The sequence below is a fragment of the Apium graveolens genome, chromosome 3, assembly GCF_009905375.1.
Source record: "Apium graveolens cultivar Ventura chromosome 3, ASM990537v1, whole genome shotgun sequence".
Classification (NCBI taxonomy): Eukaryota; Viridiplantae; Streptophyta; class Magnoliopsida; order Apiales; family Apiaceae; genus Apium; species Apium graveolens.
The window spans coordinates 101,404,556-101,418,448 of record NC_133649.1 but is presented as its reverse complement, the minus strand read 5'-3'; the positions used below and the strand labels follow the sequence as shown (position 1 = coordinate 101,418,448).

Sequence of the window (13,893 nt, the reverse complement as noted above, 5' to 3'; positions counted from 1 at the left end):
TCCTTGAAAAAATGAAAAAGCCGTGAGATATGTGTTCTTGGGAGAGTATTTGCTTTGTTGAATGTTTTTGTGGTGGAAAATGAAGTGAATGGGATATTTGGATGATTTGTTGGTTGTTTAAAGTGAGTGGAGTATGACTAAGCATGACATCATCTTGGTGACTTCATCTCTTGCCACTTGTCATCACTTGGTGGTGGAAGCATCTTCTTATGCTAATCCTTGCTTAATTGTTTGGTTAATGACCGCTTATCTGTTATACGGTTCGCTTAATTTTCCTTCTCGTTTATCGTTTGAGGGATCATACCCGGGATCTTATTAATTGGGTTCCCCTAAACCTTTCTCAATATATTATATTTCTTATATGATCCTCTCTTATAATCCTTGAATTTAAATCATTTTTATCCTGTTACCTTATACTCAATTCTTTTGGTATCTGGTGGATTTTCGGGAAAAATCAAAGTGTTCGAATTTGGATTCTGACGATCTTTACATACACTTATATACCATATAGAGTACTAATAAGATCTCAGAATAACAATAAAAGAACCTCTACAAAGTGTGGTATGAAAAGTTTTCTTATTCAGCATAATCAGCAAAATCACTATTCATAAAGGTTTTAAAAAAATTCCAAAAATTGGGGTTATTACAATACTGTAACTTCACCACACACTGACATTGTTAATATGTTTAACTCCATGGGCTATGCACTCTCTACTTTTAAGTTAAGTGAAATTAGGAGGTTGGGTCTTAGGAAGGAATGGAGTTATCAATGTGATGTAGTTACTAAGGTATTCTCTGGTAAAATCAGTAATTTTAATTTTGTCAATATCTCTATGCTTAACATGCTTTACATGCTAGTTACTGATAAATTTTTCAAATTTAGTGATCTTGTCATATTTGAGTTGGGGTTTAAGTTAGGGGAGTTAAATAAGAGGGCTAAAAATGCTTATTATGCTAGATTTTTAATGATGCTTGCTAACCACCTCTCCGAGGATATTGTGCTTGAGAACCCAGCCAACAAATTAGATTGTTGGGTTCAAGAAAGGAGAATCATTGCAGATTTGAACAGGGAAAACTATCACAGAGAGGTGCCACTCTTCTATTTTCCTGTTATGGAGGCACCTCAGGTAAGTGAGGTAAGTTCATCTGTCTCTACTCCTCCAGTCTCACACAATTCTTTGCATTCTAGTGCAGCTATGGCAACTGTGTCATTGACCCAACAGTTGCCTATCCAAGCTGCCAAATCCAAAATCTCAAAAACCAAGACAAAGAAAGCCCCCTCTGGTGTCTCTCAAAAGATGCCAGTTGTAAAATCCACCAAACCAAAAGAGGGGAGTGTGAAGGTGGGTAAGAAAGGTGAGGGACAGCGTGAACATCAAAGAAACCTTAAGGATACGGTTGGAGAGATGAGTGTTTTCCAGCCTAGCCACACTGCAGTTCCCAACAAACTGCAGTGCTTAATAAGGATATAAGCTCATTACTAGTTGCATCCTCCCAAAAGGATGTGACTATTGAACAAAGCTCTCAACCAAGAGCACATGCCAAAAGGGTAAGGGACACAAGCTCACCCCAAACCTATGATAAAAAAAAGAAGCCAAAGACCTTTGGGGATACACAGGATTCACACACTGTGCAAACTGGTGCTAAAGACACAGTCACTGCACCTTCTCAAATTCAGTTTGATGTGGCTCCAACAAATATAGAGTCACAGCCAAAATCTCTAACAATTGAAGCCCCTGAAACACCAAACTCTCCCACACACTCCTTGGATGTTGACATGATAAACACATCACTTTCAAATTCTCCATCTTTAATTCTTTTGGAGAAGCCAAAAATCCAAGCAAGTGAGCATCATCTTTTAGATGATTTGTTGGCTCACTTGCCATTTCTTTCTGAGACTGTTGAGACATCTGTGCCAAAATTTTCATCAATCTGCATAGAGTCTACAATATTCTCCACTCCAAACTTATTTATTTCTACTCTCTCGATGGATATTGTTCATCCGTCGAGTAGTGATTGTATCCCCATGAATAAGCTTAACAACAGTTATCCGTCGGATAGTCAAACTGCTAACCCGACGGATATCCCTTATCCGTCGAGTGTCTCTGCACAGCTTCAAATTTCATCAATTATCACAAGTGCAGAAGACTTAGTGGCAGTGCAATCACTCCTAGGATTGAGGGAAGGGAGTGAAATGAGTGAGAGTATGGGTTTCTTCCAGGAAAAAGGAGAGGAAAAGAGTGAACAAATGCAATCCAGTTCTTCAAGATTGGAAAAAGTGAGTGTGAGGAGTCCCACCTTAGATGGTGAAGGTGAGGGTGTGAGGGTGGGGAGCCAAGGTGAGACCTTGATGCAACAAAAGAGAGATCAAGAGAGAAATGTAGGTACAGGAGTGATAAGGGTGGAAACCATTGCAAGTGAGTCAATGAGTGTCAATGATGCAGAAAGGAATAGGCTATTTCAGCAAGAATATCAAGCTGTTATAGATTCCATTTCCCTATATGTTGAGACATTTACTCGCCCTGTGACAGCTTACCAAACTCTAGCTGTACAGGGAAATGAGGAGGCTGAAAGATTGTTGAATCTGGTGCATACAACACAATCTTTACAAAGAGCAAATGATGCAATCACTGCTATGCCTTCCAACATTGGCAGTGATTTGGAACTGGATGAGACTTCTTTTGGGGATGATGGTGGTGATGATGAGGTAGGTAGAATGGATATAGGGGGAGATGCAGATACTCCTGCCTGGATGCTCACAAAAGAATGCTCCTACTCACATCTCCAATCAACACTTTTCAAGCTGATTCATGACACTCAAGCAGCCATGCATGCAGCTTCCAATGCTAGCACAAAGCAACTACTCAAAGCACATCTTGAAGCACTCCAGCTGCATAATATTCAAGCCCTCCAACACAGTCAGAGTGTGGATGCCATCAAGCAGGATATTTCTGAAGTCAAGCAGGATGTTATAGAGAGGATGGATGCTAGACTCCCTGCAACCACCATGATTGAAATTTCCCGCAAACTAAGGAAGGAGGCTGACCTAAACAGGAAAGTTGAGGCCATGGACTCAAGACTATCTGTTGTAGAGAAGTCAATGGCCAAGATACTAGACAATCAAGAAGCTCAAACTGCATTACTCCAACAACTGGTGGCATCTCAACTCCCTCCCACACAACTTGATGATAACAAAAAGGGGGAGAAAAGATCAAGTGAGGGGGAGAAACAGCTTAACATTCAAGTCAGTAAAGTAATTGTTCCTGCAATTGCTTTCACCAAGCCACCAACAACAAAAAGTATTGATCTAATAAATGAAGCAAAAGTCACATTGAGAGCAGCTGAAAAGAAGCAGTTGAGTCCAATCAACTGGGAGAAAATTGATGAGGATATACAAAAGAGGTTTGGGTTAGTAAAGGAGCCAGAAAAATCAGCCATTCATCACTCGAAAGTCAGGCAAATATCTGTGAACGAAATGAGCATGAATAATCTGGAAAGATGACAACCATCCTGCATCAAATCTCCAAAGGCTAAGCAAATTTTGAAGCCAAGGGTGAACTATCCAAAATCTTCACTAAATAACCCCTTGGACACAGTGTATGAGACACCAAAACCTGATGAAAAGAAGCTGTTGGTCAGGTCTATAGCATTCTACAAGGATCCAACTGATTCAGCATTAAAAAGAAGAATTGCTAAAATTTCCAGGAATGGTAAGGAAATTTGTGTGGTGGTTGGACACCCTCAATTTGCTGAAGCAAAGAGAGAAGAAAAGGCAAGATTGAAGTAAGAAAAGAAGTAAGTTGCTCTAGATGCTAAAAAGATCAAATAAAAGAAGGAGCAAGCTGCTATCTTGGCCAGGCTACAAGCTATGAAGCCCACACAACAAGTTTCTGCACAACCATTTGAAACAGTTGAATCTCAAGATCAAGTAATGCAAAATGAACCTCCACAGACAAGGAAGCCAAGGTACAAGCAAAGAATAAAAAGAAAGTTGGATTTTAGTGATGAGGAGATGGAAGGGTACTTTCCCAAAGAGTCTACATCTGCAACAACTCAAACATCCATGCCCTCTGTGGCACATGGAGAATTCAAGATAGATCCATCCAAGAACTTTCATGGTGAACCTATCATTCCAAAGGATGAGCCAATAGACCGGGATAATTTACCAATTCCTGAACTCAATTTACCTCAATTCATGAAGTCAAAGAAGACAAAAACAAGAGCAGTCAAGAAAGTGAAGCCATAAACTCTCAGATCCAAATCTCTAACCAAAGCTCAAACCAAAGTCAACAAGGGAGACATCATGTACATCTGTGACATCAAGGAATTCTCAAAATTAAACCTCTATCTAGATGAATTGGAAGAGGTTAGAGGGATTGATGCTTACAGGAATCTACCTGAAAGATTAGTATTCAAGTACAAGGGAGGAAAAGAGATACAGTGGCCACTTCATAGGATTCTTCAAAAAAGCCAATCTGTGCTGATAAAAATTTATTCATCCTTCAAGAAGAACTTTGGATTCAATGTGACAGCTAGAAGACTTGTTCTAAAGAAGATTGAAGAACTAAGGAGTATTAGAGCCAAGGATGCACTCCCCAAAACTCTAACTATTCCTTACACAGGGAGTAGAGTGCATCTAAGGCCCTACTGGCTGATGGAATTCATGGATGATAAAGGAGTTAGAAGATTCTTCAGATTAGAAGACCAATTGAGCATCTCTAGCAATGAGACTCTTTTGGAAATGCAAGAAATGCTAAATCTCTCAGAATCTGATGAACTGGAATTCCACAGACAGCTCTAAAATCAGATAGAAGAAAACAACAGAAAACTTGGAAAGAGATCCAGATCTTCAAGGAAATAGATTAATCTGCTCAGGCTAGAGGAGCACCTTGAAAATGACTGTGAGTAAATCTTTGTACATTTTAATAATTGAAGCACTTTACAGTTTTATCTACTTCCATTTAAATTTGTATTTTTAGGGTGTTTTGTTATCATCAAATTTCTCTTAATTTATGGCTACAATTCTAGTAGACATAAATTGGGGGAGATTGTTGTGAATATGTTGTGAACTTGATGATTTCATTAACAAAACACCTTAGTAGATTTAACTGAGTGAAAAATATAGCACTCGACGGATAAGGAATAAAGTCCCGACGGATGACTCAATATAGTCCCGACGGATGATAATTTGTTATCCATCGAGTGAGTAGCTTATGTAACAATAAGTCATGTAGCACATTTCTGCAAACACCTTTGTTTAGATTCTGTTGTAGCATATAAATCATGTTGACTTTAATTAGATATGCAGAATAGGTTGATTAATTGTACATAGATGATGTCTTATAATTCTGCATAAATGAAATGAAGTCAAGTGCCAGATAGCTACTCGACGGATGATCAACAAGGCAACCCGGCGGATGATCATGTACCCGACGGATAATCAATTCAAACATCTGTTGACAGTGACAACACAGTCACATGCGTCGAGTATATGAAAAAGGAATGTGGAAGCCTATTCAACTGGGTTTTTTAGAACAAAGAAGCATTACCATTTCCATGCTAGATATTCAAAGATGCTAGAATAGAGTAATGAAGCAGCATAGTATTAGGACTTGATAGGTTTTGTTTTATTATCTTGTCTTATTACTGTGTAATCTTGGTGATATATAAATCAAGAGTAGCAATTAGAACAACAAGAAGACTAAGCAAGTAAATTCTCAGAGAAACATTTGTAAGCTATATCCTTAGCATTTCTCTGCAAGTTTAGTTGTTCTAATTATGTAAGCATCTGTGAGCTATTCAAGCTTAACAGAGTTCTCTCGATATATATATATATATATATATATATATATATAGTGGATACTTTCTAATCCACCAGAAAGTTTTAAAGACTTGTGTTTTTATTACTTTGTGTTTTGGTTCATATTTAATTTGATATTCCACATTTTGCAAATCAAACACTGTCATATATATATCTTAAGTTAGAACATTTTATATTTCTGAAAAAGGTTCAAAAATTCCATTCAACCCCCCTTCTGTAATTCTTGTTGCATTATTAGGGACTAACATATATCAATCTTTTTTTCTTCTTGGGAACCTGTTCTTCAAAAACAGTCTCTTCACTCTCAGCAACAGCACCGGTATCCTCCACTGGTTTTACTTTAAGCTTGAAAGAAATAGGTCTTTCATCACTATCGGTATCCGATGGCTCATCAATCAACCTAACACCAGCCCTAGCAGTTGATTTTCTCTTCTTTTTAGCTATAACCTGTTTAGTTCTTGTAGTTGGTACACATTTCTTCCTTGCTCCACCTTGCTTCTCTTGTGATTTGGGTGATGGTGAACCAACTCCTGACCTGATTGTCCTTCTGACACACCAGTCTCAACTAGTCGCTTAGATTTTACAACTGATTCTTTTTGGGAAGAACCAGAGGTGGAAATTTTTTTAGATTTGGGTGATGAAATGGAAACACTTGGGTTAGCAACAGGGTTGGATGTGCTCTATTCCACAGTGTCAGGATCTTTCCTGTTATACCTATGTAGCAAGACCCTTGTCAGGAACTGCCAGATTTCCTGTGGAAAATGTGTCCCACCTGGAAACTTTTTCTTATTCAGAAAACCACTACTTATACAGTCAAAGTAGAAGTTACACTCTTTCCTGAGCTTAGTCATGTACAATTCCATAGCTTTGGTGAATTCAATATTATGCCCAATTTCTCTGATAAACTCAAAGAGTATTGTAGTTGGTGTGATCACAACTTCCTGATCATCCAGTGAAGGTAGCTTCAAAGCATTTTCCACAACATTAGCATTTATCTCATATTCCTTGTTGTCACAGGTGAAGAAGATTATACCTTTCTCAGCATCGATTCTTGCATAGTCCCTAATCTGCATTACCTGCTTATACCATACTTTGAAAGGAGCTGTTAGTGCATTCCCAATGTGATTTTGGGCCAAAAAATCTTGGACAAAGTGAAAATCAATGCCAACACCATCAGGATTCAAAGGAGCCTTAAAGTTATTAGCAGCAAAAGTTTTCTTATGAAGCATATACATGTTGTACCGTCTCCTACGGTACCAGTAGTCTATCCAATACACGAAGTACTTGGATCCTACCCCTCCCTTGTCCTTTACGAGATCCTATCATATCCGGAGAACTCGAACCACATCGAAATTCCCCCAAGCGTTTTGCTTGTTGATAGGTATAGCTTTACTTCATATATATATATATATATATACACACGTACTTCCGAAATTTTCTCCGTTACGGTTTAAAAGTACAAAGGCATTTTGGTAATTATATAATATAATTTTCAATTTTACCAAAAATATATATAATAATTTGATTTCACATTCTAAAAATTATTATTTTATTTCTAAATAAATATACTTGCATAATTATTTGGTAATTATATAATATAATTTTCAATTTTACCAAAAACATATATAATAATTTGATTTCACATTCTAAAAATTATTATTTTATTTATAAATAAATATACTTGCATAATTTGATTGATTAAATAAAGGAAGATTTAATTTGAAATTTTCTAAAATAATTTTATGCAAATGAAATCGCGATTAGATTTTTTTTAATTCACCCTTGATTATTCGGAAAAAAATATTTTACATGAATTTTATAAGATTAAAATTATCAAATTTATTTATTTTTAAGTTGAGATAGATAAAAGTATTTAAATTTGAATAAAAAAAATTTAGGCAATTAAATCAAATTGTTTTACATATTTTTGATAAAAATCCAAAATATTATTATACAATTACAAAGACCCCGGTACTAGAATTCAAATTTAATGATAAGGTCATGAATTTAACAAAAAGGTTACAAACCAACTTAAGTACGAGTACTTATCTATTTTTTGGCCAAACTTATGAAATGCACATATGCTCTAACCTTTATTTGGACAAATGTGATCAATAAACATGGAGCAGCCTTGAGACATGTGAGGGCTAAGGCCTTGAATGAGGAATGAATGAATGTGCAAGGAAGCGCAAATTACCATGCAATAGATTTCTTTTGTGAATTACAATTTCTTATGCGTGGATTCCAAAATTACCCTTTCAATGGGTCTAGTCCAAAATTATCTTTAACTAACACATGCTCTTACCACGCTCTTACCGCAGTGCAACTGTGCAAGTACAAAACTGGAAAGTAACAAATTTTATCAAACTTTTAGTCCATCCGGCATTTATATATTTGATGACACAGCTGCTGCAATTATCTAGAACTTTTTAAATTGACGGAAAGAACAATAATGTTAAGAACCCCCTCAACAATAGGAGCATGCCTCCAAATGAGAAGTTACATAACAAAAATCTAAATGTAAAGTTCATAAAATCATCAAGTGTCAGGAACTGTATTATGGTCTGTGTTGCCAAGAATACTAGTGTGCAGAGTGTTAGACACGACACGTATCCTAGTGTTAGACTCGATAGCTTCGAAAATAATAATATTAAAGCTCAACAAAGTTTTCCATTCATAACAAATCTCAGCAAACCAAAACTTAATAATGTTAAAGCTCAACAAAGTTTTAACAATAATTCATTACATACAAAACACAGAATGAGAGCATGATAAACTTAAAAAAGTCAAACAATCACAGTCTTTAAAACACAGTCACTTCACTTCACTTCACTATTCAGATGCCTTGTTGGTCTTAGCTTTCGGTCAGAGTAGTGCCTCAGATTTTACGTGCCATGTGCAAAACTAAAAAAATGTGCTCCCGTCCTATCTATAAAAAATAATAGTAAATACATACAATAATAAAAATTAATCCAAAATTATATTTTAAACATAATTATAATTAATTTAAAATTAAAAAAATAGTACATGTACATAACAGTAAGGGAAAATAATTATAAACAAGAAGATAATTACATAAAACCTAATTCATATGTAAACTTATTGAAATCTATATATAAACATTAATTAATTAATTAATTAACATTTTAAATTAAATTTTTTCTTGAATATGTAATTATTAATATAATTTAAAATGAACTAATTACCTAAAACATGTATCATTTAAAAAATGATATAATCTATAATCTATAAGTTGTTTAAGAAAAATTGCAATTTTCCTCATATTTTATTATCAAGACTAGTAGTAGTCTATAGTACTTATCAAAGAAATTAATATTCTTATTTTCTAGTAATTCTTTTCCTAATTTTTTGTAACTTATTTATTATTTAGAATTAAAATATTTTTTTATAATTTTTCTCAAGATAATAATTTATAATTATTTAATATTTACTAATTTTTAACCTTTCTTCTATTTGTATATTTTTTTTAGGAAAGAAAGTTATACATTGTTTTTATATTTAAAAAAAAATATATATATATGTATAAACACTTCTAGAAAATGTGCCCTCAAATTTTAGGGCCTTGTTCTTTCGAACATTTGGAACACCCTCAGGCACGGCTATGCTTACTTTCAATAACAAAGGTTATTGCTACAATTTCATGATCATTTAATGACAAATCCACAATCTCCAAAATACTATCACCATCAGCACTGTCTCATCCTGTTATAAGAAAAAATATTAAATTAATGGCTTAAACAACTTAAGTTTAAAATAACATATTTTACCAATGTCCCAAAATTCACATGGACCGAAAGTATATTCTGGTTCTTTTAGACCATCTGAACATTATTGTGCACGTAAAGCAAACCTTTTTTTCTTTGGGTAGTTATCTTATTTCTCTTCGCATTCATAATGCTACCCTACGTGCTCCAATGACGCTCACAACAAGAAGAGGTGGGCTGTGAAAATAAGATTCCAGAAATAAGATTTGCCAAACAATTAGAGTATGGACTAAATTTTGTTTTTGGCAAGGAATGGTTGAATATAAAATAAATAATATCATGAGCTTGAGTGACTAACTCTTTAATCCATTCACATTGAGCATACTCATCAGAATTCTCATTAGAATCATAAATAGAGTTAACTGACAAGTTTAAACGATGAATTACATATGTAGTCTAGAAATGATACTTAATTTCGATCAACGCACCTGCTACTTTAAAATTGGAGCAGGTGCGTTAATCTAAACCAAGTATTCTCGTATATTTTGGACTCCATGTGTGGTTCAGTGTTTATACCGAGCAATTAAGTCTATTTATAATCCTAATGAGAAGTCTGATGAGTATTCTGAATGAATGTGAATGGATAAAAGAGTTAGTCACTCAAACTAATGAAATTAATTATTTTATATCAAATCATTCCTCTTCAAGAACAATATTTAGTCAATACCCCACAGTAAGAGAGGCCTGGAAAACTGCAATGGACCCCTGTTGGAAGAGAACGAGAGGTAATTGAAATTCTATTGAGTTAAAATTTAGAGAGATCAAGAACATATTAGTGAGTGATACTTCGGAGGATAACATAAAATTAATTATTTTTTGAAGTTCACGCAGCATATAATGAGGTTCTTGAGAATTGTCAATTCATATTTATGTGTCTTGCATTTAGTTTATGATATGTGGAGTACGATAATAGAAGATATAAATAGTTGCATTTTTTATTAAGATAATGAAGATTTGTCAACGGGAAATCAGTTTTTTTATGTTATTCAAAAGATAATAGAGGACAGGTTGAACAAATACCTAAATATTACAGTCAATAATATGTGCAAGGAGGTGCTCGTGGTATTCGTCGGGTACCACCAAATGAAGATGATGAAATATCACTTAGATGTTATCGAAATTTTTTTGATAACTCGGAAGATCTTAAAAAAGTAACAAAAGGATGCAGTGTTTTTGCTTGTGAACTTGATTACTTTAAGCAGACCCATGTTACAGCATCGCAGGATGAAAATGATCAGTAATCATGGTGGGCTAGTTACGGCTTATTTATGCTAATATTGCATGGACATTTAGATTACTTTCACAACCAGCCTTGTCTTCTTGCTGTTAGCATAAGTGGAGCACATATGGTAGCATTTTGAATGCGAAAGGAAATAAGATAACTATGCAAAGAAAAGAAGCTTTGGTTTTGTTGCACAATAATGTTCGAATTGTCTCAAGAAAAAAACCGAGATATACTTCTGGTCCTTGTAAATTTTGAGACATTGATAAGATATATATTAGCTATTAGACAAATTTAATCAATTTTGGTTGTTTATTCCATCGATTTAATTTTTTTTTTGTTTAACAGGAGGGGACACTGCTCATGGTGATAGCATTTTGAAGATTGCTGATTTGTAGTTAAATGATCCTGAAATTGAAGCAATGACTTTTCCAACAAAGGATTCTGAAGAGTGAAGAGACCGTGTTTGAAGACTAATTGTTTGAGTTTTATAAAGTTTATCAGGTTCTGACTTCTTTGTTTTATTTGTAGTGAATTATTGTTAAAACTTTGCTGAAGCTTTAATATTATTAAATATGGGTTTGCTGAGATTTTTTATAAATTGAAAACTAATATAAAAGTTATTATTATTTATGCCGAGTCCTCCTACGGCCCCAGTGTCCAAAATTTGGACGGTGTCCCCGCATCCTATATTTTCAAAACTACCGAGTTCGACACTCGAATATGTTCCGTGTCCGACACCCCGTACCCGAGTCTAAGCAATACAGACGCAGACTAAATAAACATGTATGGTGCATTACTGCTACATAAATAGTAATTATGAAAAGCACATTATACTTAAGGCTCATGAGTACACCCATTTTGTATGGCGGGGGGGGGGGGCCTTGGGGCAAGTTTAGATCGACAGCTTTTTCTGTCCGGTGATTAGTGGAACCCCATAGGAATACACATCAGCAATTTTAGTAATTTCACGAGTTTGAGAACCGAGTACCTAACGAAGAAGTTGCAGTGATATAAATTATGCAGACTGCATGTTTAACTTAAAATTTCATATAATTATACCTTGTGTTTACCAGAATGTTCAGGTTACTCTTGTTTCTATTCCCCTTGCTCCTTCTGGCTGCCACCTTGCTATACAAAATTGCCAATCTGCTAATTGAAAATTAACATAAAAGGTGAAAAGAAAAAAATACAATCTTATAGTGACTTTATCAAATTATTATGAAGTACGAACGGACATAGATACCGTTTTTAAAGTATTCAGCACATGTATCAGAGTATGTATGGCGTAGCAAAGGTTCAAAATCATAAGTTATTGTTCAGCTGTATATCATGATGGACGATACTACCAACACTAAATTCTTCACAAAGGTATCACAGTCTACAAGAAGCACCAATTGCATTTTTTTTCATGCAGACCATTCTAGTGCATCCTCATTTCTGCATTTCCAACTGTTGACAAAAAAATGATTGATGATTAGCTATAGAAGCTGAAGTTACAGATACTTCTCGGGTATGTTCAGCTTTGAAAAATTAATCACAGTGAATTACACAAACACACATTCACACATAAATTATGCTCCACAAGTTGAAAGAATGAATATGCAAATTCATTAGCCTTGAAGATGACAAAATTCACAAAAAGAAAGAGAATTGCATTTTACAGGCATAGGCAATAACGAAATCATGGCACCTCATAATAGGGATACTGACTAGAGCAAAAAATGACCCACTTAGAAAGTAATTTTTTTTCTAGACTAATAATTTTTTTTATTAAGAAGTTACCAGAAAAGAAAATTTTCAATTTTTAGAAACTTGGTCGAGCATATCAAGTGTACATTTTAACAATATTCAAAGACTTATTTTCGAGCCAACCTAGTTACAGAGATATATTTGAAAACTGTCAATCATGTGTAACCATATACATATTAGGACAGATAATCTTGGAAGTCTGACTGATCTTAAATTGAATAAATGTATTTCACAGCATGCCAAGCAATGAAGAAGACTCTAACTAATTCAAACTTCTGCCAAAGCGAGACAGCAAAGTAGGCTGATTTAATATACTTGGTACCTGCTACAAATATAAAAAAGGAATTATATAGGTCATGATCAGGTGACCAGTTGCAAATACATCCACAAACTAATAAACTTCTTTTATTGTCCCCAGACAGCCGAATGAGCATCCTACTGTTATGATATTGAGCACAAGTGAGAACCTCGAGTTGTGAACAAAAATCATTCATCTACCATAGCATTTTTTCTACCTGGCCATCCGGCAAAACCCCTCTGTACATACCAAATTACCTTTAGCCAAGAAATTAGTTTCAGGAAAGCCATCTATAGCATTTTTTCTAGCTCTGCATAGGTAAATTATTGAAGAGGTTTCCAAATTTAGGTGCTTTATGATGACATATTGAACACAGTGGAGGAAGTTTAGCAGGTGCATGTGGCATATGATATAGTTGCTTTTAGATTCTTACTTGAGTCTTGATTATGCCGGTCAGCCAGTACCTTAGATACATGGTCTTGATCAGGTTTATAGAATTTCCTCATGTGTGCTTCAAACAAGGAATTCAGACATCCACCATGATGTTCCCTCCAAGTACTCTTATAATTCACCCGATGAAAACCATCTCGCACCCATGCTGGTAACTTAAACTGGTTAAAGGGGAATTAATGTCTTCGTATCTGTACCACATCAGATTCATCCTTGTTATGATTTCCATCTCTATATAGAAATCTCCCTATCTTTAGATCCCAATTGATATCGAATATCAAAAACGTTGAAGTGTTCAAATTAAGCTTCAAATAGACAATGTTACCAGTAATCTCGGCATGAACAAATTCCATCCTTTTATTGCGCCTCGAATACGTGTAGTTCGAGGCGCAATAAAAGGGGTGGCTAGACTGTCTAATTGATATTACTAAATCAATTAGAAGATATGTAATATATATATGCTATTATTAATTAATAGGAATCTGGGAGAATAAATTAGTATCTTCTATATTTGGAAAGTACTGATTGTGACAGAATATATTGTCAAAAGAGGAGTTGAGAGAGA

General features: G+C 34.8%; 1 long non-coding RNA gene across 3 annotated transcripts; it reads right to left on the bottom strand.

The window, feature by feature from the left end:
- Window positions 1-8,238: 8,238 nt before the first annotated feature.
- Window positions 8,239-13,649, bottom strand: LOC141710836 (uncharacterized). Of its 3 annotated transcripts, none has more exons than XR_012571085.1 (4): window positions 12,903-13,649; window positions 12,075-12,280; window positions 11,891-11,977; window positions 8,239-8,750 (listed from the first exon to the last, which is right to left on the bottom strand). It is a non-coding gene; the product is annotated as an uncharacterized LOC141710836 (long non-coding RNA). The 3 variants fall into 3 exon arrangements; XR_012571084.1 differs by lacking the exon at window positions 8,239-8,750 and adding an exon at window positions 10,662-11,819 and having other exon boundaries at window positions 11,902-11,977; XR_012571086.1 differs by lacking the exon at window positions 8,239-8,750 and adding an exon at window positions 10,662-11,819 and having other exon boundaries at window positions 11,902-11,977; window positions 13,312-13,649.
- Window positions 13,650-13,893: the final 244 nt, after the last annotated feature.